The sequence below is a fragment of the Eumetopias jubatus genome, unplaced genomic scaffold, assembly GCF_037043125.1.
Source record: "Eumetopias jubatus isolate StellerSeaLion01/CBP00866 unplaced genomic scaffold, mEumJub1_p1.0 scaffold_13, whole genome shotgun sequence".
NCBI classification, from domain to species: domain Eukaryota; kingdom Metazoa; phylum Chordata; class Mammalia; order Carnivora; family Otariidae; genus Eumetopias; species Eumetopias jubatus.
This window is the reverse complement of record NW_028274819.1, coordinates 44470159-44497076: the sequence shown is the minus strand read 5'-3', so window position 1 is coordinate 44497076 and position 26918 is coordinate 44470159. Positions and strand designations below refer to the sequence as shown.

At 42.8% G+C, this 26918-nt stretch overlaps 1 long non-coding RNA gene across 1 annotated transcript in view; it reads left to right on the top strand.

The window, feature by feature from the left end:
* LOC114219245 (uncharacterized) overlaps positions 1–18347 on the top strand; it is a 98865-nt gene extending 80518 nt beyond the window's left edge. The window contains exons 9-11 of the long non-coding RNA XR_003611351.2: positions 1099–1225; positions 3508–3786; positions 17782–18347. This is a non-coding gene — a long non-coding RNA (uncharacterized LOC114219245). The remainder of the gene's footprint in view (positions 1–1098; positions 1226–3507; positions 3787–17781) is intronic.
* The last annotated feature ends 8571 nt before the right edge of the window (positions 18348–26918 follow it).

Sequence of the window (26918 nt, the reverse complement as noted above, 5' to 3'; positions counted from 1 at the left end):
ATACATATTATAAATGTTATAAACCAAATTATCCCTTTTATTAAAATGCTTAAGAAATATTTACAGAAACAGACCTTACAATCAAAGAAAGACAATTATCATATGATCTCACCGATATGCAGAATTTAAGAAACAAAACAGAGGATCATAGGGGAAGAGAGGAAAAAATGAAACAAGATGAAACCAGAGAGGGAGACAAGCCATAAGAGACTCTTAATCATAGAAAACAAACTGAAGGTTGCTGGAGGGGTGGGGGGATGGGGCAACTGGGTGATGGACATTGGGAAGGGTATGTGTTGTAATAAACACTGGGTATTATGTGAGACTGATGAATCACAGACCTGTAGCCCTGAAACAAATAATACATTATATGTTAATTAATTTAAATTAAAAAGGGGGAAAAAAACCCAGACCTTATACTAGACCACAAAGGACAGTTCAATAAATCTCAAAAAAGTAGAGTATGTTCTCTGCCTAAAATAAAGTAAATCTAGAAATCAAGAAAGTTCAAGGGTAAGGCCCTCAATCTCATGGAAATGAAAAATGCTGTCCTAAAAAACTATCATTAAGAGAGGAAATCAGTGGCACAATTGAAGATTATTTAGAAAATTGCAGTAAGAATATAGTACATCATAAGACTATAGTACATCAAAACTCATGGGATATTGTCAAAGCTATCCTCATAGGAAAATTCATAGCATAAAGTGATTTTATTATTTAACAACAAAATAAAGCAAATAAACTTTCTTCTTGAACTCAATAACTTATAAAATAAACAGCAAGGTAAATAAACATGAGGCAGAACAAACACTGTGCAATTGATAGATGTAGAGACTATAGAATGATTTTCTTCGTGTTCCAGTCCGAGGCTCATTTTCTGTCATCTTCTTCCATAGAAGCTGGAAAGTAAAATAACTAACTTCCTGGGGTCCTCTGTAGTTAGAAGTGGCCATGTGAAAAACGTCTTAACCCTGAGATATCAGTGGAGGATGATTGACGGGGCTTCTGGGACCCCCTCTTGCTTTAATGGTCAAAGGGGTACAGACAGAGATGATTTAGTGCTTTACCCTTCCCCAACCACATTTTCTGTCTTGACAGTGCTTCTGATATCTGAGGTCATAATAACCATCTTGTGACCAGGAAGCCACCAACATGAGGAGAAAAGCTAAAGGGTTGGGGATGGTGAATCTGAAGAACAGAATGAGACTAGATCCCAGAGACCCTGGTGAGTAGCTGAACAACGCCAGCAACTACCCACTCTGAACTCATGATTATGTTAGAAAAATAAATGTTTATTTGAAGCCACTATTAGTTTCATTTTGTGATGCAAGCAGCCAAATACATTTTTAACTTGTATACAAATCAAAGAGCTGATTCTGAAAATAAAAATAAAACTTCTGGCAAATCTAAGTTTTAAAAAGAGTGACAAGAAAATAAATAAGATTAAGACTTATACCAGTGTATCATAATGAGAGAAAGAATTTTACAATTTTAAGAAAACATCAGGCCAATGAAGTCAGCAATCTCAAAATGGATCTTTTGCTATAGAAAAGAGAATTGAAAAAGAATCATTGTATATTTGGGTTTTTTATTCCCTTCTAATTATTTGTCAGGAGTTGGTCAGGAAAATGAAGCACTCTGGGTATTTTGAGGAGAATGTGATTTAGGACAGGAAACCATATGCTTAAAAAACTATTGGAAAAACAAAAACACACAAAACCACTGGAAGAGGCAGAGAAACAAAGGCTAGGGAAGCTTGCCGATAGCACTCAGGTTCTTGTTGGCTTTCAGAGAATCAATAAGTTGCTACTGTCTCCCCATTCTGCAACTGCAGGAAACCAACCCCTGCCAATGATCACAGTTGCCTTCCCCATCAAGTGGGTATCTCTGGCGGGAGAGGCCCTGAGGCCACTGCACTGCAGGAGGAGAAATAACAGCATACGTTTCCTTCTGCCTTTTAAATCTCATAGTGAGTGCCTCTCATTAATAGACTGTGAGTCAGAACCCTGCCTGCAAAGGATCTGGGGAAATGCAATTCTCAGGTTTCTACCCCCCTATAATGCAGAGAGCATAGAAAGGGGACGAGGAGAATGGTACTGAGTATCAGCAGCCATCCTGGCACATTTATTTATTTTATTATTAAATATTTAGGAAAACATGAAAAGCTCATATTCATTCTCCCTCTGTGTGTGTGTGTGTGTGTGTGTGTGGTGATTATATATTTTATATACTTATAGAACAATTATATAATATATAGAATAATTATATATGATATATAAATACATACATATATATGCCCATGAAATTCCCATGCTATATAACTGTGCACACCCCCCAATATATTGTATTAACATTCTAGAAACAGAATTATGTTCAAACAGGTTTATGTACAGATAATTTAATGAACAGATTGTTTATGGAAGTGTGATTGAGCATTTAGGAAGTTCACATAAAGAGAGGTATTCCAGACTAGCAACGATGGGAAGCCATTACCATCCCAGTCCTGAAAGGGATGAAGGGAGTGTGGAAGTTTTTAAGGACATCCACAGATTTTTTGCTACTTCTCTCTAGAAGAAATAGCATTTAATTCCCCTCCACTTGAGTGTGGGCTGGACTTAGTGACCCACTTCAAATGAACAGAATGTGGCAGAAGTGAGGGTGTATGACTTACAGACTAAAAGGCATGTGGCTTCCTCCTTGTTCTCTCTCTGGATCACTTATTCTGGGGGACACCAGCTGCCATGTTGTAAGACATTCAAGCAACCCTTTGGAGAGACCCACAGGATCGGGACCCGAGGCCTCCTGCCAACAACCACATGTGAGAACTTGGAATCAGATCCTCTAGCCCCAGTTAAGCCTTCGGATGAGTGCAGCCCAGCCAGCATCTTGGCTGTAACCTCAAGTGAGACTCTGAGCTAGAACTACCCAGCTGAGCTACTCCTAGACTTCTGACTATCACACATTATGAGACATAATAGTGTTTGTTGTGAAATTTGGGGGCAATTTGTTATACTGCAATAGAGAACTATGCATGGAAAAAAATAACGTCCTTGGAGAAGATTTGAATGGTGGCAGAGGGCTCCTGAGCGGAAACTAGCCATAGAGGATATGGCTGTTGTCACAGCCACTGGGCCCAGGCTCAGGGGAGAGGCAGAAGAAAGCCCTCTGTCCTCTCTCCTCCTGCCCTTCAAACTTCTCCAGTGCAGACGCTGACCAAGCCCAACAGAAGCCAGAGGGCAGGTGAGCCCCAGTCTGTAAAAATTAGCCACAGGGCACAGAGCAGGGCTGAGCTGGTCAGAGGATGAATCTTATGGTGTCAACAAAGAATGATCAAGACCTGTTTAGACCAAGCTTACTCATGAACAGTATTTTGATCAAGTCAGAGAAGGACAACCACTAGGAAATACAGGACATAAGGGATATATCATATGGGTTGGACCTTATGCAATCGTGGGACGTGGGAGCTGGTTACCCAAATTCTTTATGGCTGCTATGTTTGTGTCTCAGGCTGGAGCCTGAAGTCAGCAAAGCAGGCAGTGAGGAAAGAAAGATGGATGTTAAGTGTGGGCAGCAAGAACTAAAGCCTGCAAAGATGGACTGGAATCAACATCAGTCTCTCACTGCCCCCAAGTCTCCAATTTTAGTGATCGAGCGATCTGCGTGAGAAATTTGTCCCCTTCCGGTGGAGCCGAAATGTATCCAGGCCAGGGGTCAGTGAAACTGAAGGTGCGGGCCCACCAGCAGATGGAGTTGCTGTGCACCAGGCTGCTGTCCCATCCCAATCAGGTGAGCCAGCGGAGCAGTGACAAACTCTGAGTGCCACTGATGCCTTGTGCCCTGCACTGACTTGTGAGTGTAATGAGAATAGGGCTCGGGCTTCACTTCTGCCTTCCCAGTCTTACACCATTGACTCTTGTGGCCCACCTAACCCAGAACTATGCAGGGAAGGCAATTCTGGGAACAGCACCAGCTACACTAAGTTGATACAACACAAATCTGCCACAAAGTTGCAAAAGGGCAAAAATATAATAACAGCAAAATGAAGTACTAGGAGAACTATCTATCCCAGTGAAATCGGGTGTGCTCCGGGGAAGCAAGGATAGTTTCATGTTAGAAAAATCTAATAATACATTAACAGCAGTTCAGTAATCTCAATGAGAAAAACCACATAATAATCTCAATAGGTGACAAAAAGATGCTCAGATAAAATTCAACATCCATGTCCGATTTTTAAAAATGCCCATAGAAATCTAGGAAAAAGAAGAAACTCCCTTTAACGTACAACATTGGATATTGAAAGCCTGTCCCATTCCTAATGTTGACCAGAAACATTTCCATTAAAACCAGGAAGAGGCAGAGATGCTGCATGTCTGTATTGTTATATAGCACTGTTCTAGAAATTCTATCTGATGCAGTGAGACATCAGGCAGAAATAAAAGGTAAAATTATTGGAAAGGAAGAGTCAAAATTACTGTTATTTGCAGACAATATGATGATACATCTTCAAAAAAAAACTGCAAGAGGATCAGCAGGAAGCTCTTAACATTAATTCAGAACAAGTCAAGTGGTGGCATACAAGAAAAATGTACAAAATCCAGTAGTTTCTTCTGTGCCAGCAATACCACTCAGATAATATAATGAACAGAATTCAATCATAATAGAAACTAGAACACATTAAATGCCCCATGACGTTGGCATTTTTGAAAAATACAGATCATTGATTTTGTTGAATGTCTCTTAATTTGGACTTGTCTGATGTCTCCCCATAATTAGATTCAGGTTATGCATTTTTGGCAGGAAGATCTCAGAAGTGATGTTGCGTCCTTCTCTGTGCATCCTGTTACGAGGAACATGATGTCAGCTTGTCCCATTAATTGATGATACTAACTTTGATCTCTGTTAACGTCGTGTCTGCAAGGTTTCACTTCTGTGAAGTTATTATTTTTCCCTTTGTAGTTATTAAGCACCTTGTGGGAATTGATTTTGAGACCACATAAATATCCTTTTTCTCATTAAACTTTCACTCTTTGTCAACTATTTTCTATGACAATGCTGGCAAGGATGTGGTGAGATGTATATGTATACAGTGCTGGTACGAGGATAAATAGGTCACATTCTCTGAAGAGCACTTGAGTATGCTTAGGAGGAGCATTAAAAGATGTCATAGTCTTTGGCACGCCTGGGTGGCTCAGTCAGTTAAGCATCTTGCCTTCGGCTCAGGTCATGATCCCAGAGCCCTAGGATCCAATTCTGCATCGGGCTCTTTGCTCAGCGGGGAGCCTGCTTCTCCCTCTCCCTCTGCCTCTCCCCCTGCTCATGCTCTCTCTCTTTGATTAAAAAAAAAAAAAATGTCACAGTCTTTGAGCTCATATTCCAACTTCTAGGGAATCTATTCTGGGAAGGATGAGTATCTGAAATGTGGCCAAAGAAGGACTGTTTTCATTTCAGAAATATTTATAATATGGAAAATTTGCTAACATGATAAATGGCCAACATAGGCAAGTGGATAAAGAAGTTATGATAGTTCTATATAAAGAAATAATATACAATCAATTGCAGTATTCTTAAAGATTAATGGGAAAAAATAGTCACTGAACACTGTTTGAAGTTAGGGGTTTTGATCTGCACACACACGATGTTCTTATGGGGTAGTAGTTTTTTGTAAATATCTTTTTCAAAATTGTAATAGTATCTGTTTCCAAATGCAGGTAATTTTCAGTTTCTTTTCTATTTTGCTGTATTTCCTCAGTGTACTAAATACAACATCTTTGCATTCTTTTTATAATTGAAAAAAATCTTAATAAAAAGCACTAGGTACAAATTAACTTTTCTGCACATTTTCCTTGTACACATTTGCCATCAGTATGTTACCTCCCCTGGAGTCAGCAACAAAGAGTCAATGGAACAGCTGACAAAGCAGGTAAAACCACTTTGCTGTGTTTGGTTGCTGTTAAACTATGACGTGTAATCCTGTATGAGTATATCCATCTGGTCAGACCATTTTCTTTATTAATCTCACACATTTAATCAGCAATTCACCCAATAGTTTGGCAATATTTTATAATGGACAATGTACTTTTGTATGCATTATCTCATTTATTAGATGCTAAGCTTATTTAGGTCATTTTAATCCAACTGTGAAGAAAACCTTAAAAATTTCATTGAAAACTCAAGTCACTTAGCCTCTTTAGAACTCTCTTCCCTTGCTCTAAGCACCCTGCAGTAGGAAGGGCATGGGCCTGAGATGCCACAGACCAGGGTTTGAGTTGTCTTTCTGCTCCTTATCAGCAGTGTGACCCTTGTCCAGTCACTTCGTCTCTCTGTGCTTCATTTTTCTGGTCTTCGAAACAAAGGGCTCCTAAGGTTCCATTTTAGGTGTGTTAGTCTGTGATTCTGATAGGATGTGTCAGTTCCCTCCATGTCCAATTTGCTTGGTTCCTGTGGGTCACTGCAATGTCAACAAACATCAGTGTGTCTGCAAACATCATCCCACAGATGCATCTTAACAAGGTCACCCTGGAAGGGGACTGTGCTCTGTTCTGTCCTCACAATCCTGAGCACCAGGCAAAACTGCATTTTCACTTCATTTCTCCAGAAACTTGGGACCTCTCCCTAGCACGGCCCAGTTCTTCAGCCCCTTGGAAGACTGGGGGCCACACTGCAGCAAACAGAACTTATAAATAATTGCACGGCTATTAGGCATTAAGCAGGAGGGCAAAGCACAGTCTTCCAAGCTCAATAAACAATGTCTCAAATAAACACTTCCCAGTGAGTTGGGAGAAATAGTTGGTGAGGGGAGTTCATGCCCCCAATTCCTCTCAAGGAGACCATGCCTTGAGCAACTGTTTACAAGAATATGCTTTTCAATTGACCCTCACACTAAACCCCGTTCCACCCAAGGAGACCTATCGCACTTTTAATAAAATGAGCTCCTTATAGAACAAAGTTTGATTAATTCTCAAGTTGCCTCATCTGAGGTCTGCTTTGGAAAGGGCTTCCTAACCTTGCCAAGTTTTTAAAGCCTCCAGTAGTCTTTGTCAGAAGAGGATTTGGGAATAGAATATATTTATTTAGGACCAAGCACAGTGTGGTTAAAGCCAATTATATCAATTAGCCCACAACCATCTTGTGAGCCATCTTATCTTCATTTTGCCAACTGAGAAAAATGTCTAAGATTAAATGAGTTCCCCTAGGTCACACAACCAGACAGATCTGCCCAACAGAATCTATGATCCTTCTGCTGCACTGTGGCTATCCAGATCTGAGGAATTCTGGGTAAGTTTCAATCTGCCTTCATTCTATTGCTATAGGGCCATTTATTCATTCAACAAACATTTATCAAGTGCCCCCTATATGTCAATATCTTCGTCCATTCTGGCTGCTGTAACAAAATACCACACACTTAATGGCTTGTATACAACAGAAATTTATTTCTAACAGTTCTGGAGGCTAGAAGTTCGAGATCAGGGTGTGGGCACAGTCAGGTTCTGTGGAGGCCACTCTTCCAGGCTGCAGACTGCCAAGTTCTCAAGGCACCCTCACCTGGCAAAGAACCAAGCAGAGGAAGCCTGTTCCCTTGTGACTCTTGCATTGATCCCATTGTGGGGCTCTACCCTCATGACCTCATCTAATGCTCCCAAAGGCCTCTCCTCCTAATAACATCATAGCAGCTGGGGGTGGGGGAGGTAGAGTTTCGACATGCGAATTTGGGGGGCACAGACTTTCAGTCCACAACAGTCGGGAACCATACTAGGCCCTGGGAATTCATTTTTGAACAAAATAGAAAAAGTTGCCCCCTCTGTTGGAGTTTACCTGCCATGAGGAAGACATATGGTGAACAGAATGAACAAATAAAGTGCCTAGTGTGTGAGGGGTAATGTGTGTTATGGAGAGTGGTGGCGTCAGTGGACAAAGAAGATGGGTTGGGACATGGTTGATTCTGAGATGTCTGTTAAACATCCAAGGGGAGGATGAGCTGGAAGACATTTGGAAATATGGCCTGGAGTTCAAGGGAGAGGTGAATGAAGGCACTTCCCTATGAAAAAGAGTCAGAGGAGAAATCCTAGGATTTTTTTCTATTTGTAGTTTAATAACTCCCAGTCAGCCAAGTCTGAGCAAGTGCAAAGGCCTGGAGGTAAGAGAAACACTGGGCGTTGGAAGAAATAAAAGGCACTTGGTACCGCTGGAGAGTGGGATGTTAGGAAAATGGGAAAGAAAGAGGGGAAAGGTGACCAGAGAAAAGATTCAGAGGATCATGAAGCGCTTGGCTTCGCTGTGAGGAGAAGAGGACTGTGAAAGGGAGAAAGGAAGGAAGGTGAGGACTCTGGCTGCAGTGAAGGGTGAGACTGGGAGGCAGGGGTCCCCCAGAACCTGCTGCAGGAGCCTGGGGGCGGGGGAGAGAGATCGGCAGCCTTAGGCAAGATGGAGGCACGGGATGGAGACAAGTGAGGAGTCCACTCAGGCTTGGTCACAGAATGACAGGGCTTGGTGATGGATCGGAAGTGAAGACTGCACAAGAGTGAGAAGGGGGTGCGTGACAGTGCACTCACCAATGTGGAGGTTCAGGAAGGGAAGCCAGTTTGGAAAGACCAAAGGTAAGTTCAGTGTTATATATATATCGTGTTAGAGGTGACTGGAAAATCCAGGTAAACAGTTGGGTGTGTAGGTTCGGAACTCATGGGCAAAATCTGAAGTACACAAATCCAGCGGGGCGTGGGCGGAAGCACACACACACCCCAGAATGGATGGGGGGTCACCCAGGCTAGTAAAGAGCAAGTTGAGGGAAGAGGACAGAACCCCATCAAACCCTACATTCTCCATAGGCACCCTCTCAGTGTATCCTCTTAAAAACCCAATGAGTTCGGTTTTATCTTTTGTCAAGTCAGCTTACATGTGAATTACACATCTATTACACGAGGGGCACCTACTGCCTGAAAGCATGTAGAGAAAGTTTGAATACTATCATACAGTCTTTCCTCAATGCTAGAATTATGTAATATCCTATACAGGTGAAAATGAGAAGAAACTACCCCCCCCTTTTTTTTTTTACAATTTTTAAGGCAAGGATATTGGGGCTGATACTACAGTTTAGATTGAGAGTCAGGAAATTTATCGATATGGTAAAAGTCAAGTTAGAGAACCCCAGAAATCGGATAGGACATGGAGGTTTTGATATGTGAAAATGGGCTTTTGGTCAATTAAGGTGAAAAGAGTAAGAAGATTTTCTTCATGTTCCTTCAGGAACAGTAGTAATCAGTCAGGAGACATGGTGGTTGGACAAAGAATCATCCCACAAGGGGAAATATCACAAAATGCATAGTATTTTGTTATTTTTAAGATCCCTTCTTGTAGGAGTTCATGGCGGGAGAGGGACAATATTTCTATAGAATCTCAAGAAAGCCTTTCCATGTGGGCTGATCCCAAATACATAAGACAGAATAGAGGCTTTCGAAAGGAACCTTTAAAAATAATGGGTAAGTGTGGTTTCTTTTCTCTCTCTCAAAAAAATTGTTACACAGTGTGATTTTAAAACATCTTAAATCCCCAAACAGAAACCAACTAAAATGCAATAATTTCATTGTAGGATGCCCCTGAAAATAATATTTAACCCAGTAACTGCTCATCAAAGTGAGAATGATTATATGCTAGAATGGCACCTGGAGCGCATTCCATGGTCCGCGCACAGCTGGCTACTGCAGAGCGTCCCAGGAGCAAGCTCCAGGCTTTCAATGCCATTGTGTAAGTGTTCACGTTCAGCTTAGCCATGAGATACAGCTCCTACATTTTTACACAGTAGAAAAGAAAGCTATTTTCCAAGTTTGTTTCCACAGCAACAACATTCCATATTGTCTTCTTCTGTATCTAAACATGATTGAGCTTCAACCACAGGGAGTGGAATAAAATCCTTGCAAAATAACCAGTTGAGACCGACTGTGAGGGTGAAATCTCCAGTGGTCATATTCATTCAACAAGCAGTGATTACTAGCCTACCCTAGGAACTGTGCAAGGCCCTGGACATGTGGGGTTGGAGAAGACCCAAGGCCAGCCCTCTGGGTCGCCTGAGACTGGTGAGCTAGGTGTCCAGGCAAAAGGGTGGACACAATGCACACATAGTATCACATGTCCTGTAACAGAGGCACAGTTGGAGTATTAGGAGGGAACCACTAACAGCCCAAGGAATTCACGGGTATTTTACCTAGATACTGAATAACTGACGAACTTTCCCCGGAAGAGTGAGAGAGGAGAGAGAGAGAGAACAGTTAAAGCAAAGGGAAATGTATGTGAAAAGCACGCAGATAGTAGGAGAGCGATGTCACAGAGGAAGGCAGTGTGGGATGGCAGGAAGAGAAGCAGAGTGGAGGAAATGGGGAGCAGCATATGAGACTGGGAAAGCAGCAGGGGTTGTCTGGGAAGGACCCTATGCTCCTTACTAAAGTGTGATGTAGATGATGAGGACCCATGGAACCCACTAAAGCAGAGGTGTGACCCTATCTCTGCTAGAATAGTCACGTGAGCTGCAGAATAATCACTGGGGATATTTGGAAGAGCTGGGGGGAGGGGGGCAGAGGTAGAGAGATGCAGCCAAGATCTCCTAGTTTGTATGAAGATTTGGGAATTTACCAAGATGTAAAAATACCTGTGTAGGCTTTGGCTCCTAATAGATCGATCACTCAGTAAAGGTTGGTCCGCTTTCTTTGACCTCTTCTCCCTTTCCCTCCCAGTCCTGTTTAACCCCAGATTGGGCAGATGAGCTGGAGTTAATCCTTTGCTGGGGTTGTGCAGACAAGAAATTTAGGCATGACAAGAAAGATCACTAGCCCAAGATTCTACCAGTGGGGGGTGGCAGGATTGGAATTTGGAGCCAGGGCCTCGGACTCTAGAGGTTGGGTGTGTAATTACCACCCTGTGCCACCTCTAACTGTGTGGGAGGTTTGTTGTCAGAATGAAATGAGAGAATTAAATGTCTCTGGCTGAGATGATGATAGAGTTAACCCTTTGATTGATTCCTTACTCCTCTCCCAGTATCTGTCCTCCTGGTCTGTGACCATAATCTGGTCACTTCCCATTTTTCAGAGGCTCACGTCGGCTCCTGCGTTCTGTACTTACCCTCACCCCAAGGCTAGAATCGCTCCCTACAGTCTTTAGATTTTCTAATCCCAGACTAAGCACACACTCTCCCAGCCCTTTTCATGAAATACACCTCCTATTGGCCCTTTGTGAAATATCTGAACCTCTTTATACAGCCCCTGGTACTCTCTCCCCACCAAGTAAGTACCAAAAGTGGGAAGCCACAAAGCTCCTCTTGACCAGAGATCTTGCTTGTTACAGCGACATCAGGTCATTGTTGCTAAGAGGCCACTCTATCTAAAACTGTCCCACCCCGAGTTCTGAGCCACTTGGCCCAGGAGGGTCCAGTCGAGGGGCTGGCCAGTGGCCGACTCAATTCTCTTTCTCTCTCTTGCTTGAACTGAAATGAGCTGGACCAAACAGGGAACAGCTGAGGGACCACGCAGTCCCTACCCTTAGATCCTGCCTTTCGTTTATACTGGCCCTTTGGCTACACTCTCTGCCCTTGGGACCCAAGAGATATCCCCTGTCTGCTTCCAATATGCTCTCTCCTGGGGTTTGTGTCATTTTGAATGGGTTTTTATTTCTTACCATCAAATAAATATTCCCTGACTCTGCTATACAACCATGGGCAGTGTTTTCAGGTATGAATTTTATGTGTGCTCAATTGTAAACCCCATCAGAGCCAGATTTTTAAAAAATGTTAGGGGGAGTGATCCAATCCATACTGAAACTCAGCACTGAAAGTACCTTTCTTTGTTCATAGCTTGTAATGATGTAAAACAGGCTGTTTCCGTTGCCTCCTGGCTTTGTTTTTCTTTTTGTTTTAAACCTCCAGCTAGCTCATAACAAAGATCTCTACAGAATCTTCTCCCACTTCTAGTAGCCTTAAAATATTTGACCAGCCTCAGTCTGACCATATTGCTACGTATGAGAACTCATTGTGATGGCTAATTTTTTTTGGTAATGTGCTACGAATTTTTTTATAAGTGCTACGAAAAATGGTACTGGAGAACATACATGTGGGGTAGGGGGCCACCAATAAATTTCAGGATTCAGATACAGCATCTGTTTATAATTGTCGTAAGGCTGCATGTGCACGTGCACCCCCCCACACACACACGTGCATAGCAGGATTTTACAGCACAAAAGGCAATATCTGACTTTTGAAAATCTGTCCTTTTTGATTTTGACAGTGAGCTCTGCCAGGTGGTCAATTTGAATGACCATTAATCAGTGCGATGGGTTGTCAAAGGAGTCAAGAATCATTAGGAAAGAATTGTCCCTGAAAGGTTTTGCAATTTTCTAAATTTATTTTTATCTAAAGAAACTCCTGAGACTCCACGGTGGCATATGTGTCCTATTTACTCCATCAGAACCAGGGTGGTCTAGCACAGATGCACCAGTGAGGGAAGAACTCAGTAGGGCTGGAGGCAGCCGCATTCTCAGGGGTCAGGGCTGATTACAGCAAATGGTTGGCACAAAGACATCATCTCATCTAAGGGGGGGTGCAAGAAGTAGGGGTACCCGAGCAAAGTGGAGGCTCGGAAAATTGCCAGGTCTCTGGCGATTGGCACCACCAGAGGGGGGGCGAGCAATTCTGTCTGGGGCAGGTTGGCCAGGTGCTAAAAAGGTGCAAGGCTTGGCAGTGAGATGGGTCTGTATCCTCAACAAGGGACCACTTTCTATAAAAAGAAAAATACCCAGATTTAAAGGGACATAGCCACTCTCAGATATGTGGACATTGCTATTAAACTGTAAAGCTGTCATAAAGGGAAGCATGAAGATTAATAGATAATATTCTTTAGCACTTTAATTTTGTAGAATTCAAAATAGAGAAAAATGAATTTCCTGACTTCTTGCCAAAGAAGATATAAATAAGTAGCTATCAAGGTTCTAATTTCCTGAGAATTTTAATAAAGAGAAATATTTATGGTTTGAAATTACCTCCAAAATTATGCAGCAAAGAATAGATAGTTTATGACTTCGGAGAACAAAAAGAAACTTGCAAATACTTGATGTTGGCAGATCAATTAAGTGGTAATACATGCTACATTATAATTTTAATCACCATGAAATTAAAATATGGTAATGAGTGTTAACATGACTTTATCCTTTCAAACTATGATTTAATTTATGGAACTTTTCTTGACTACTTCCTTATTTCCATGGTTATTTTTCTTATTCTGTGTGCTACTTTAGATTACACACTTTCAATGCATATTATTCAGTACAGCCACCAATTAAATGAGTTCTTTATCCCTATCAATTAAGGATCTTGTAGGCTATTCTTGCTCATTTTAATCTAGTTCTTTCCGCCTCCCTGCATAAAATATATGGAAAATGAAAGTAACTCTTTTTTTTTTTTTTTTAGGTCTCTTTCTGGTTTTCAAATTGTTTCTTTTTTCCCGTGATACAAAGACAACCCGCATGTCAGCTTGTCCTTTTCAAGGGCAGCCTTCCTCTAACAGATTTGGGGCAAAGGGAAGAGTTTGTTCTTGGCATCCGTGTGGCAGCTCTGGGGGCCTGGTGCATACCTCCTGCCTCTCCTGTCTCTGCTGGAGCTCTGGGTGCCCTCCCTCTCTCTTGGGGTGCCGCCAGCCCACACTGGTCCCAATGGATGGGTCACGTTGCAAAGACTAAAGTGTTTCCCTTTAGTGCTCAAATCTTTAGCTCCCAACCCCTCATTTTCAAAGCTCCCTGCTGGGATGTCCAAAAGTTATCTCAATAAAGGAGAAGAAAATGTTGAATAGTACACCAAAAGTGACTCAGATGGTCTACGGGAAAAGAACAACTAAAAATGGTAGACCCTTCACAGAGGATCCCACTGTGTCCCCTGAAGGTACCAGATTACAACTTTTGTCTTGAGGTCAGCACTTCTCTCTGTCCTTCCATCTGGACCCCTCTTCTTTAGCTCCCTACGTGTAAAAGCTCACCCCTCCCCTACACGGTGGGGGATCTCCACCCCTTTACCCATAGTTGTTGGTCTAACTCTGGAATCCGTTTGTTCCTCCCAGTAGGCAATCCCAGGGTCACTGTAATCCCATTTCCCAAATGCTTTTTTTTTTTCTTAAATATGGTCTGTTCACCCAAAACTTCATGCAGGGATAGGGTTGGCTTGGGGTGGGGTGCTGAAGCCAGGCAGTCTTAGGTAAGGTGCTTGTGCTAAAACCAACGCAATTTCCTGTCCCCTCGTTAAACACCTCTCCAACTGGTTACACTTTCCGGTGCCTGTGATAAGCTGTGCTCAGATCAAGCAAGCACAGCTTAGTTGCCCACTCAGAGGAAACACCAACTCTTGCAAGGTGAGGCTGTGAATCACCTAACAGTTATCCAAACTAAGGGTGTGCTCATCAAAACTCACTTCCAAGTCCTAACCTCACTGTATTCACCAATCTAAAGCTATCATGCCATACACTCTACCCAATCCTACCTCCTTCCTTGTCTTGCAAGATTTGCCTTTGCCTTCCCTGTCCAGGCCCTTGTTCCGGGCTTCAGTGGCTCCCCATCAGCATCCCGGTTTACCTGTCCAGCTTTGTCTCCCTCACTCCCAACACTGCCCATTCAGAACCCTAAAGAAGTTGTCACCAACCCCAGTGCACACCTACAGACCAAGATGTTTCACGTTTCCGTGCCTTTGGTCACTGTCCTCACTATTTTAAGTCCCCCCCCTTCTCTTCCCCTTGTCGCCTTGGGTAAATTCTCCTCAGCTTTGATGGGTCTGAGGCCTCTTCGGGGGAAGCCTACCCTGAACCTTGGGCCACACGAGGTGCCCATCGTTCTCTTTTGTCAGAGCCCCTGTGCCCTCCCAACATCGCCGTGGAACGGTCCATCTATACATCCTGCCCTCTCAGCAGAACCCCATGAGAACGGAAACTGGCTTACTGAGCTCAGGGTGCCCCAGGCCGCCCAGTTCTAGTTCCTCCGGAATGCATGGCTGGGAGGTGTTGAACGGAACTGGCCTGCACTGGTTTTGTCATCACAGCCGTGGGGAATATTTTTCTTGGTGTATTGTTTGTCTTTCATTTAGGTTGTGTGAGTTTTTGACATAGAGCAATTTTAAAATTTTTTTTGGAGTTAAATCTATTGATCTCTGTGTGATTTCTTCTATTGATTTTGAGCTTAAAAAGTGATGAACTGATTTTTAAGTGACTGCTCCTGACTTGGCTGAGAAATTCTGCCACCTCATCCTCCTCACGGGGAATAGGAAAACTGTATGAGGCAGAGGAGAGAAAAGGAGACGTCTTCCGCATCTGTTCTCAGAAATCCAGGGCTCTTTTCTTTTTCTTCTCAGTGAGGGATGGTGCATGGGTTAAAGGCACGAGTTATATTTTATATCTTGGCTTTTATAATTTTCATCAATACGTGAAGACAGCTGTCTTCAGGCTAAGCAATTCCATTTGTCTTTAGGCCACAAAAGGCAGCCTATTCCTAAGTGCTTTCAAGTGACAGAAAAACAACAGTTGCTGTTTTACTCTTTTCTCACCTTATTTTCTAAATAAGTATGAATACACCACAGCAATTTACTCAGCAGGCTGTGCTTGCCTAGCTTCATGCTTGGCTCTTGGATGTTCTCCATCTAGAATGTTGGCTCATTGTCCCAGGACCAGCTCAAATGTCATAGCTTTGATAAGCCCCTTCTCTGAGGAGCTCCTTCTCCTTCTAAACTCATTTCCCCCTTTAGATATGTGCTCGCATACAACACGACTGAAATGTAAGCAACACAAGGGCACAACTGATGTCTCGTGCATTCCTTTATGCATTTCCTGCTTACACATCAGCAAAACATAGCAGATTCTCTGCAAAGCACAGGAGAGAGTCGTGAGCCAGACAGGCCCTGGCTCTGTCCTCATGGAACTTGTGTTCTAGAAGGGGAGAGAGCTAGCCATTAAACAACTAGTTCCACATTTGATTACAAGCTTAGAAAGTGCTACAAAGGCAAAGTGTAGGAGGGTAAGTGAACAGAGGGGTGAGCAAAGGGGAGGTCAAGGAAAGCTTGTCTGGGACGTTTTCTATATATATATAGTTAGTTAGTTAGGGTTAGTTAGTTTCAAGAGTAGAATTCAGTGGTTCATCACTTACAACACCTGGTGCTCATCGCAACAAGTGCCTCCTTAATCCCCATCACCTATTTAACCCATCTCCCCACCCACCTCCCCTCCAACAACCCTCAGTTTGTTCTCCATAGTGAAGAGTCTCTCTTACGGTTTACCTCTCTCTCTCTCTCTTTTCCCCACTATGTTCATCTGTTTTGTTTCTTAAATTCCCCATGTGAGTGAAATTGTATGTCATTTGTCTTTCTCTGACTTATTTTGCTTAGCATAATATACTCTAGCTCCATCCACATGGTTGCAAATGGCAAGATTTCATTCCTTTTTGATGGTTGAGTAATATTCCAGTGTGTGTGTGTGTGTGTGTGTGTGTGTACACAACATCTTCTTTATCCATTCATCTGTCAATGGACATCTGGGCTCTTTCCATAGTTTGGCTATTGTTGATAATGCTGCTATAAACTCTGGAAAACAGTATAGAAGTTCCTCAAAAGTTAAAAATAGAACTACCCTACAACCCAGTAATTGTACTACCAGGTATTTACCCAAAGGATACAACAATACCGATTCGATGGTAAGCGGTATTTTAAGTTGACATCTGAAGATTGGTAGACGTTAGCTAGGTAATGCAGAGAAGAGGGAGGGCAGAGCGTGCCGGGGAAGGGAATAGCATATGCGAAGTTTCTTAAGCACGTTCTACCGCATGGTGGGTTAAAGTCGCCACTTGCATGCAGATGGTAACGAAAACACATGTATTATGTAAAGAAAATGGCAACATATAGTAAATGAAACAATATAATTGTGTACATTAATTCTTTCCAATGTTCTAACATGTTAAACTCTTCAGAGTGGAAGCATCAAAAGTAAAATTAAGGGGCGCCTGGGTGGCTCAGTTGGTTAAGCCTCTGCCTTTGGCTCAGGTCATGATCTCAGGGTCCTGGGATTGAGTCCCACATCAGGCTCCTTCCTCAGCGGGGAGAGCCTGCTTCTCCCTCTGCCTGCCACTCCCCCTGCTTGTGCTCTCTCTCTGGCAAATAAATAAATAAAATCTTTAAAAAAAAGTAAAATTAAGAACTGTCAATTTACTGGAGAGACAGAATATGATAGTGGTTAAGAACCTGATTCTGTAGTCTGATAGGATTAAACCTCAGTTCTATTATTTATAGTAGCTGTGCAACCTGGGGCAAGTTACTTAACTTCTCTGTGCCTTTCTTCATCTGCAAAATAGGATAATGATGATAATAGTAATAATAATGATACCTACCTCATAGGGTAGCTACAGGAATTAAATGAGATAAAACATGAGAGGATCTGAGAACAGGCAATAAAGATCAGCTTTCCTCATTTAGTGAAACCAACACATCATTTGAAAGTCTTCTCAATATCACCACCTAAGTAAATATTTATTTGAGTTTGAATTAACAGTACTAACAGTTCTCAAGAAAAGGGAAAGTATAATTTTTCTTTTTTTGCCTCTGCCTAAGGAATTTCCCTGGTGAGTATGTCTATATATAGCATCGACTGGTGAAAAGTAGAGCAAAGAACAAAATCTCCAAGTGATAAGATTATATTTCAGTCTCAGTCATAATTACACACCTTCATAGCTGCTCTCATGAATTGCAAGCCTCATTTCTTGTCTGTTTTTACTTTTAAATACCTGCAGGTTTCGGAATCCTGTTGGCAATCTTCTGCAACTTTTCAAACTGGGGCAGCTGAATTAGATCCTGCCTTTGCTCTTTTCCATCAGCAATTTGCTTAAGTTTTGAAAAACATCATTAAAACAAAGGATGCAGTGAGTATGCCCAAACATCGAGCTTTTGTTTGTTTCTGAGACAAGATCCATGAGGAGGGAAGTGACTTGCAAATGATTAATAGACTTGGTATTTAGACTTTCCAGCCTTGATGTCCAGCCTTGGAGCTTGCATTTAATTTTAAGAAAGACCAGCCTATTGCTACAGCTTCATTTCACACCTTGCATTTCTGCATCGGATTGACAAGCCCACTGGCCTTCTGTTTTGCCCAGCAGAGCTAGACAGGAGGCAAAATTAAAAAGAAGCATTTGAAGGGCAACTGGACTAGAACAGAAGAATAATCATTAATTTTTTCCCACCTCATCTTTTTTTTTACTTTAAATTTTTATGTTAATCACCATACATTACATGGTTAGTTTTTGGTGTAGTGTTCCATGATTCATTGTTTGTGCATAACACCCAGTGCTCCATGCAGAACGTGCCCTCTTTAATACCCATCACCAGGCTAACCCATCCCCCCACCCCCTCCCCTCTAGAACCCTCAGTTTGTTTTTCAGAGTCCATCATCTCTCATGGTTCGTCTCCCCCTCCGATTTACTCCCCTTCATTCTTCCCCTCCTGCTATCTTCTTCTTCTTTTTCTTTTTTCTTAACATATCTTGCATTATTTGTTTCAGAAGTACAGATCCGTGATTCAACAGTCTTGCACAATTCACAGCGCTCACCATAGCACATACCCTCCCCAATGTCTATCACCCAGCCACCCCATCCCTCCCACCCCCCACCACTCCAGCAACCCTCAGTTTGTTTCCTGAGATTAAGAATTCCTCATATCAGTGAGGTCATATGATACATGTCTTTCTCTGATTGACTTATTTCACTCAGCATAACACCCTCCAGTTCCATCCACGTCGTTGCAAATGGCAAGATCTCATTCCTTTTGATGGCTGCATGATATTCCATTGTGTATATATACCACATCTTCTTTTTCCATTCATCTGTCGATGGACATCTTGGCTCTTTCCACAGTTTGGCTATTGTCCCGCCTCATCTTGAACAATGACAGGCAGTTGTTCTTTTCACCCCCTACCCTCTTGGTAAGCCTTTTCCAGGATGTGTGTTGTGCAGGTGGCCAAGGCTGCCTGAGTCAGTGTGGGGGCAGAACAGGAAGTCTGCTAAGATCATGAACTCACTGCTGTTTAGCTTCTGATTTGGAGATACATCAGTTTATTGACTTTTTTTTCCTAACAGCTTTATTTATTGAGATAGAATTCACATACTCTGTATTTCACCCATTGGAAGTGTACAACTCAATGGTTTTGTCTCTTTACAAGAGTTGTGCAACCATCACCCCCCCTCAATACCCTCATCTTCTTATCCTTATTTTCTGTCTCTACAGATACGCCTTTTCTAGACATTTCATATAATTGGAATTTTATAGTATGTGGCCTTTGGTGACCAGTTCTTTTACCTCGCATGATGTTTTATTTATCAGTACTTCAGTCCTTTTTATGGCCAAATAATATTCCATCTTGTGGCTACACCACCTTTTGCTTATCCATTCATCCATTGATATGGACAGTTGGGTTGTTTCCACCTTTTGGCTGTTATGAATAGTGCTGGTACAAACAATCATGCACAAGTTTTTGTGTGGACATACGTTTTCCTTTATCTTGAGTTTATACCTAGGAATCAAATTTGCTGAGTCAAATTTTCTTGCTATTTTAACTCAAACACAAACCTTACAGCAGATTAAACTAAATGATAGCATTTTGCAAATAATGAAGCACTTATAAATTTTAATCATAACTGTCTTCTAGAATATTTAATCCCCTAATTTATCCCGATAACATTGAATCGGTTTCTAGTAGGTGCTTTGTGCTGTGCTGTGTATCAGCGATTCAAAGGGGACTAAGGTAAGGCCCATAACTTTAGAAGGACTTATTGTTTATAAAAATAACTAATGTGTACTGGATCCTTACCTTGTGCCAAGCACGATCCTAAATGTTTTATCAGTATTAAATCCCTGACTACCACTGTTACTGAATGAGGTATGTACTATTACCCTCATTTTATAGAGAACTTAAGTAATCTGCCCAAGATCATGCAGGTGCTAAGTAGCAAAGCGCAGTGGTCTTTATTAACTTGTCACTCTCCCAGGCTGCTTCTCTAACAACAATACCATGTAAGAGTTAAGTCTGAGTCATCTGAAGTTTGACATCCTGGGTTTGAATGCTGCCTTCGCCACTTACGACGTGACTTTGGGCAAAAGAATTGCACTTTTTAAACCTCAAATGCCTACCCTGTAAAGAGAAGCTAATCCAGTGACCTACTTCATAGAGTTGCTGTAAGCATTAAAAGAGATAAACATATACCAGGTGCTTGACATGTAATTATTCAATAAATATTAGCTGTTATTATTCATAATAAACTATAAGCAAAACATTACAAGGGCATGTGATATATAAGGGCTGCCAAATGTTGCAATTTGTCCTCACAAAAAAGGAAAAAAATCAGACTAACCTGCAGAGTACCTAAGCCTGTTTGCCTCCTTATACCCCAATTCTATCCATCGATAGTAACAACTAAAGTCTTAAAAGCTAGCTTCAGTTTATCTCTTCTCCTTCCATCTCTGTGCTGCTGGGGAGCCTAATGCAGGATAAGCTATTTGTATTCTGTAAGTGTCTCTTGTCTCATCAAGAAAGGGGCCCATCCAGGCTTGTTTTTGGGTGGGTTTGGAACCTGACACCCAGGAAATGGGGGTAGCAGCAAAGGAATCAACCCAGGCATCTATGAAGGTGTCAGCCAGGCAAGATCCATTCCTCTGCAGGCACTTGCTAGGAAACAAAAGGCCATACCGTTATGCAAGGGAAGATCTCATAGAAATGTGTGATGCATTTAAACAGAAATGCATTCTATCCTCCGTAACTTGGGGGAGTTGCTGTTGCACTGGGATCGGGCTGACATGGGATTGGGGAGGCTCGGGGTGTGGTGTGACTTGTCACACTAAGTACACTTGTCTCCCACGGCAACGGGTTACTGGGCAGCAGGCGACGGCAGCGCTGGGAAAAGCATTCAGGGGAATGGTCAACAGGGAGCCCTTCTTTGCATATTTATCCGGCCCCATATTTGGCTGATGGCTTCAGAATGTTTTAAACAGTCATCAGCATTCCCTGCTGTTCTTGCGGACAAGGTTGCTCCGGATGAAAGAAGAATCAAGATTGGCTTCCTGATTCTTGTTACAGGAAAGTCAGACGTCCAGGGAATCTGGCCATGGAGAAGGCAAAGTCCAGAATGTGTATGAATTTATGGATACACACAAATACACACCACACTGACTCTCCTGAGGGTCCTCACACTCACATAGTTGATGCTTAATAAATATTTACTCCCTCTCTCTTCACTGTCTTAGAGATCTCTACGTATCATCACTACTTGCTGACACCTGTCTTTGCCCATCAGATTGGATTTTGTGGGGAACAGAGACTGTGTGTTCTTCTCTTGGTAGGTCACAAGACCTAGCAAGGAATCTGGACCTTGGTATGTGCCAAAAAAAAAAAAAAAAAAAAAGGAAAGAAAGAAAGAAAGAAAAGAAAATTTCTAACTAAATAGCATATTAAGGTTGTATATAACCTTTTGGCTGGAATTCTATTTAATTAAATGATCACATCAAGCTTGTGTGGGCGGTTTTATTGTTCCTATTTCACCAGACGAGGAAACTGATGTTGAGAAAGGTTAAGCAACCTGCCCAGGGTCATATGGTTGGTGGAGCTGGAATTGAATTTCAAGTTGAGCATCTGATGAGTGATTAAGACTCACATAAAAATCAATCAACCTATTATCACATTAAGACACTAACTAGGATGACTGAAAGAAAATGCCTGAAGCTTCCAGGAAATTCAATATCATCAAAGAGCTTACATTAATTGCCTTCAGACCCATGACACTGAGCTAAGTGCTATAAGAGATAATCCACGCAGGTGGCATGGCTCTCCAGTGGATTTTTTTTTAAATAAAACCTATACATAGAATATAATTATGCGTAAGAGGAAGATTAGCAACACCATGAACTTGAACCATTCTGAATGTGGACCAGATGGACGAGAGCTCCCTGAGAACAAGGACTGGGTCTTTCTCGTCACTGTGGTCCCAGTGCCCGGCAGAAGCTGGGCACAAAGCTAGTACCCATTAAGTGCTGCAGAGATGGATTCCATTTTCAGTATGAAGGCTAGGTAACCGTTGGATATGAAATACAAAATGTCCATCAGTAGGATCAGCGTCAAAGTGAATGCACCCCTCCCCGCTGGCCTCCCCACTTCTGCATCAGGTCTCATCTACAAGACTTACAGGGTGTTCACTTCACTGGGCTTGAAATGAAAGCCGTGAAAATGTCATCTTCACTGGAATGTTCTCGACATTAGCGTTGCAGCTCTGACCACAGGCATAGATGGGGGTACCTAAGGGCCAGAGGAGTGGGAGAGTAGTTCATCACAGCATTGAAACCATGTCTTCCCCTCCACCCTGGAAGCAGGTTAGGGGTGCCAAGAAATCACCAGAGAGGTGAGCAGAAGATAGGCTTGGAGGCTATTTTAGCAGAGTCGGGGTGGGGGGCAACTTAGAGTCCAAGGAATAGCACTAGGAGGCTGATGATGAGCCCCCGAACACGGGGCTGCCACTGGGCCAAGCACTGCTGCATGTGGGATTGGTGGTGCATGCAAAGCAGGAACAGAGCATGCCCCAGAGGGGAGCCTGGGTCCCAGGCTGTGCAGAGGAGGACTGGTACACCAAGACATTGCCTGGTGGGTGGGGGTGGGAGTGACAGGGGAGGTGGGCTACAAGGCACGCACATTCTATAAGGTGTACCATGTGCTTGGAGGTGGGCCTGGCAGGGCAGTGGAGAGGGTGGGGAGAGGCGAGCTAGGGAATGTGGGAAAGTGCTGTGGGAATAGAGGCAAGCGTAAGCTCCCGGATTTCACAGTAGAGAGAGGAAGGCAATAGTAATTTAGGTGTCAAGTGGGAAAAATAAAGACGGAATAAAGTATTACAATAATTTTTAAAAGGCGGATGAAGAAGGTTACTGAAAGCTAGTATGTGCCAATAGTTGAAGAGATTTGGGCTCAAATTCTAACTCTTTCACTTACAAGGTTTGTGACCTAGCATAAGTCAATGAGCCCTATTTAAGCTTCTATAAAATGGGTACAATACCTCATGTTGCCTCATCTGTAACACGGGTAGAACACCTACCTCACAAGGTTGTGTAAGGATTAAATGAGATACATGTAAAGTACTTAGCACATGGCCTGGCACAGCAATCCTCACTGAGTATTAGTTATTACAGCTATAGTGCTACTGCATCTCCCACTTGCCAAGCACTGGGCCAAGGGCTTTTGTCTATGCTATTTAAGTTTTTAAGAAGATTTTGTTTATTTATTTATTTGAGAGAGTGTGTGAGCAGGGGGAGGGATGGAAGGAGAGAGAGAATCTCAAGCAGACTCTGCGCTAAGCAGGGATCCCAACGTTGGGGCTCGATCTCTCAACCCTGAGACCATGACCTGAGCTGAAACTAACAGATGCCTAACCAACTGAGCCACCCAGGTGCCCCTATGCTATTTAATTTTTAGATACTTTCTGCTAATGAATTATTTTTATTCTGACTTAATAAATGATAAGATTAAATCTCAAAGTATTCAACTACCATGGGTAGTATATAGCAGATTTAGGACTCATCCCCCAGCATGTCCAGTTTTAGACACACTACTCCATTCACTATCCTGCTGCTTTATTATTATAAATATATTAATACATACCTATGGAAACTGCCTAGGATAGTGCTTGGATAATAATTGTAATAATAAGAATTATAAATATACTCTTATTTCATATATTATTAAACATAATTATATTCATAGCAATCATGTGTTTTAATTATTATGTTTAGAGCAATTATTATGTATTTGTAATAATTATTATTGTAATGGTTAGTCTCTAAAGTAGGTACTTTTCATACATTAGCTCATTTAATCTTTATAATAATCCCATGAATCAGGAACTAGTAATATCTCCAGGTGACATAAAGTGGCTTGCCCAAGGTTACATATCTAGGGGCACCTGGGTGGCTCAGTCAGTTAAGCATCTGCCTTCAGCTCAGGTCATGATCCGGGGGTCCTGGGATCCAGCCCCGCGTGGGGCTCCCTGCTCAGCGGGGAGCCTGCTCTCCCTCTGCTTGCCGCTCCCCCTGCTTGTGCGCTCTCTCTCTCCGTCAAATAAATAAACAAAATCTTTTTTAAAAAAAGATTACATGTCTATTAAGTGGTAGAGTTGTGTTGTGAATGGGGGAGGGGAGACGCGGGCATAGGGGGTGGGGCTTGACTCCAGATTCTGCTTATGTTATACTTGTGGGACTTGCGTCAGTTCAGTGCAGAAATTTTTCTATTTCTTTCTCTGATTTTTCCTTTTTCTTATTTCTCACCCTTCTTTTTCTTCCCGCTGGTGTCTCAAGAGCACTTCTCCCCTATTTCCATAAGCAGGTTACGGAAGTCACCCAAACCTCCAAAAGGGAGCACAGATCTGAGAAAATAGCACTTAACCTTACTAATAAGCAAAGGAGTGCAAATTAAAAGTGAAAATAGCATTAAGGAAGTCAAAAAATTTTTTAACGAGGAAACCCAAGTCCACAGGGAAGCAGGTCCCGTTTCCTGTGACAATGTAAGTCGGTGCAGCCCTTTTGGCAGGAATTTGCATTAGATAGTGAAAGCCACAAAAGGGCAATTTCATTTAACAGTCATTTACTCATTTAACATACAGCAACACAGCAGCTTGGGAATTTACTATAACACCATGAAGGAAATTACTTTTTTTCTCATAGGAATTCCACTTAAGAAGGGGTTGAATGTTACTATTTACTTTTCCCCCAACCATCTGTCATTTGGGGGACTCCGCTGGGGCCAGCTGGGAGAGGCCAGCTTCAGGGTTACGTTCATTACCCCAGGCCCCAGGATACTGTCTACTCAGGGGACTCAGGTGGAGCAAGGGGCTTATTTGTCTACCACGGATGCTACTTAAGTGAAAGGTAGTCCCTTCCTGATGTGGGCAGGCAGCAGAGGGAAACTCCAGCTCCTTTATTTTTTTTTAACTGAGCTATAATTTTTAAAAGTTATTTGTTTTCAACTTCATTGCGATATAATTGACATATAACATTGTGTGAGTTTAAGGTGTACAATACGTTGATTGGATACACTCAGATATTGCAAAATGATTGCCACTGGCTTCCTCTGTAAAGGACTTCAGAGCTCTCCCAGGCAGAAGAGGCTGACTTTGTCACAATGACTCACATCCCATCATTGCTTCTTGCTGACCTGGCCCATCCCCCCACCTGCCTGGGGAATACTGGTTTCTCCTTAACCTTACTCCATTCTGAGTGTCGCCGCTGGAGGGAGGGACCACGACACTATGCCGACCATTTAGATCCAAAGAGTCTTCCATCACCCCAGCTGGATCCCACCCCTTCCCAGCAGCCTGGAGGTTCCAAGCAAATGAATCTGTGGTCATGACCTTTCTCTGGAGCCTCCCTGGATCTCGCCAGCTCCACTAGGATGCTCTCCAGGTCTGGGCAGCACACTTTTAAATCTGAGTAGTGTTAGCTCTGCCTGGGGCCAGGGCTGGGGCCACCGAAGGGGGTGGAGGGCATTGAAGGTGTCAGGGAGCATAGGTGAGGCGCTTAGCATTCTCTCGCATCCTCCATTGCCCGCTATTGATTTTCTCCTGCCCTCACTCTTCACTGCCCCATAAAGAAGCCAAAGTAGTAAAGCTGTCTGGACATTTTCTAAAAGAAAGATGTGCTAAATGGAAATGTTGTTAGTGTGTCTTAAACAAAGAGGGACAGAGTGGCTCAAGTGGGAGCCTCTGGTACTGCCATAGGCTGCAAGTGGAGGTGGGGCTGGAGAGAGAGCCGCACTGTCAGGGGTGTGCCTGTCGATGTTTCTAGAGTCGAGGGGAGCATCACAGGCTCATCCTCTCCCCCAGGGAAGAAGCGCAGCTCACATGGGAGCTGCTGTGCCACTTCGGTTTCCCAAGAGGAGGCTGAGCATTTAAACATCAGGGAGTCCCACAAATCAATGTAATTCAAAGTCTCTGTCCCTCCTTGGATTGCATCCCCCATCCAGAAAAGAGAGAAGGCTCAGAGAACTGGAGGTATTTATAACGTACAGAATCTGTGCATCGTGAGAAACCTCCATCATCCACCTACATCAATTGCAGGATGTTTGCTACGACAGTCTCAGATCAAGATTCATCTCAGCCATTTACTGGCTCTGTGATCTCAGCCGAGGTACACAAGCTTCTGAGCCTCAGTTTCCTCATCTTTCAAAATGCAGATGCTGATACCTGCTTGCCGGGCTATTGGAAACTTGGAAACATGAAAGTTGAATCCTATTTAAAAAAATCTAGTCTGGGGCACCTGGGGGGCTGTTGGTTAAGTGTCCAACTCTTGGTTTTGGCTCAGGGCATGATCTCAGAGTTGTGAGATACAGCCCCACGTTGGGCTTCAAGCTCAGCAGAAAGTCTGCTTGAGGATTCTCACTCTCTCCCTCTCCTCCTGCCCCTCCCCCCAATAAATAAATAAATCTTTAAAAAAAATCTAGTCTAGGGACGTCTGGGTGGCTCAGTCGGTTAAGCGTCTGCCTTCGGCTCAGGTCATGATCCCAGGGTCCTGGGATCGAGTCCCACATCGGGCTCCTTGCTCAGCAAGGAGACTGCTTCTCCCTCTGCCTGCCTCTGTCTCTCTCTCTCTCTCTGATAAATAAAATCTTAAAAAAAAAATCTAGTCTAATGTCTTGCACATATGTGCTCAATAAATGCTTCCTTTGACTCTTTTTCAATCATTGGCCAGAGCCCTTAACCCAGTCTCTGCATGGCCTTTTATGTTTTGACAAGGTGTGATGGATCTCTTCTAGGACTTGGTGTCTGCCTGGTTTAACAAAGCTCCTTTAATGGCTACAAAAGGATTCTTGTACCAGAGTATAAGGCAATATACCACATGGATTAAAGGAGGA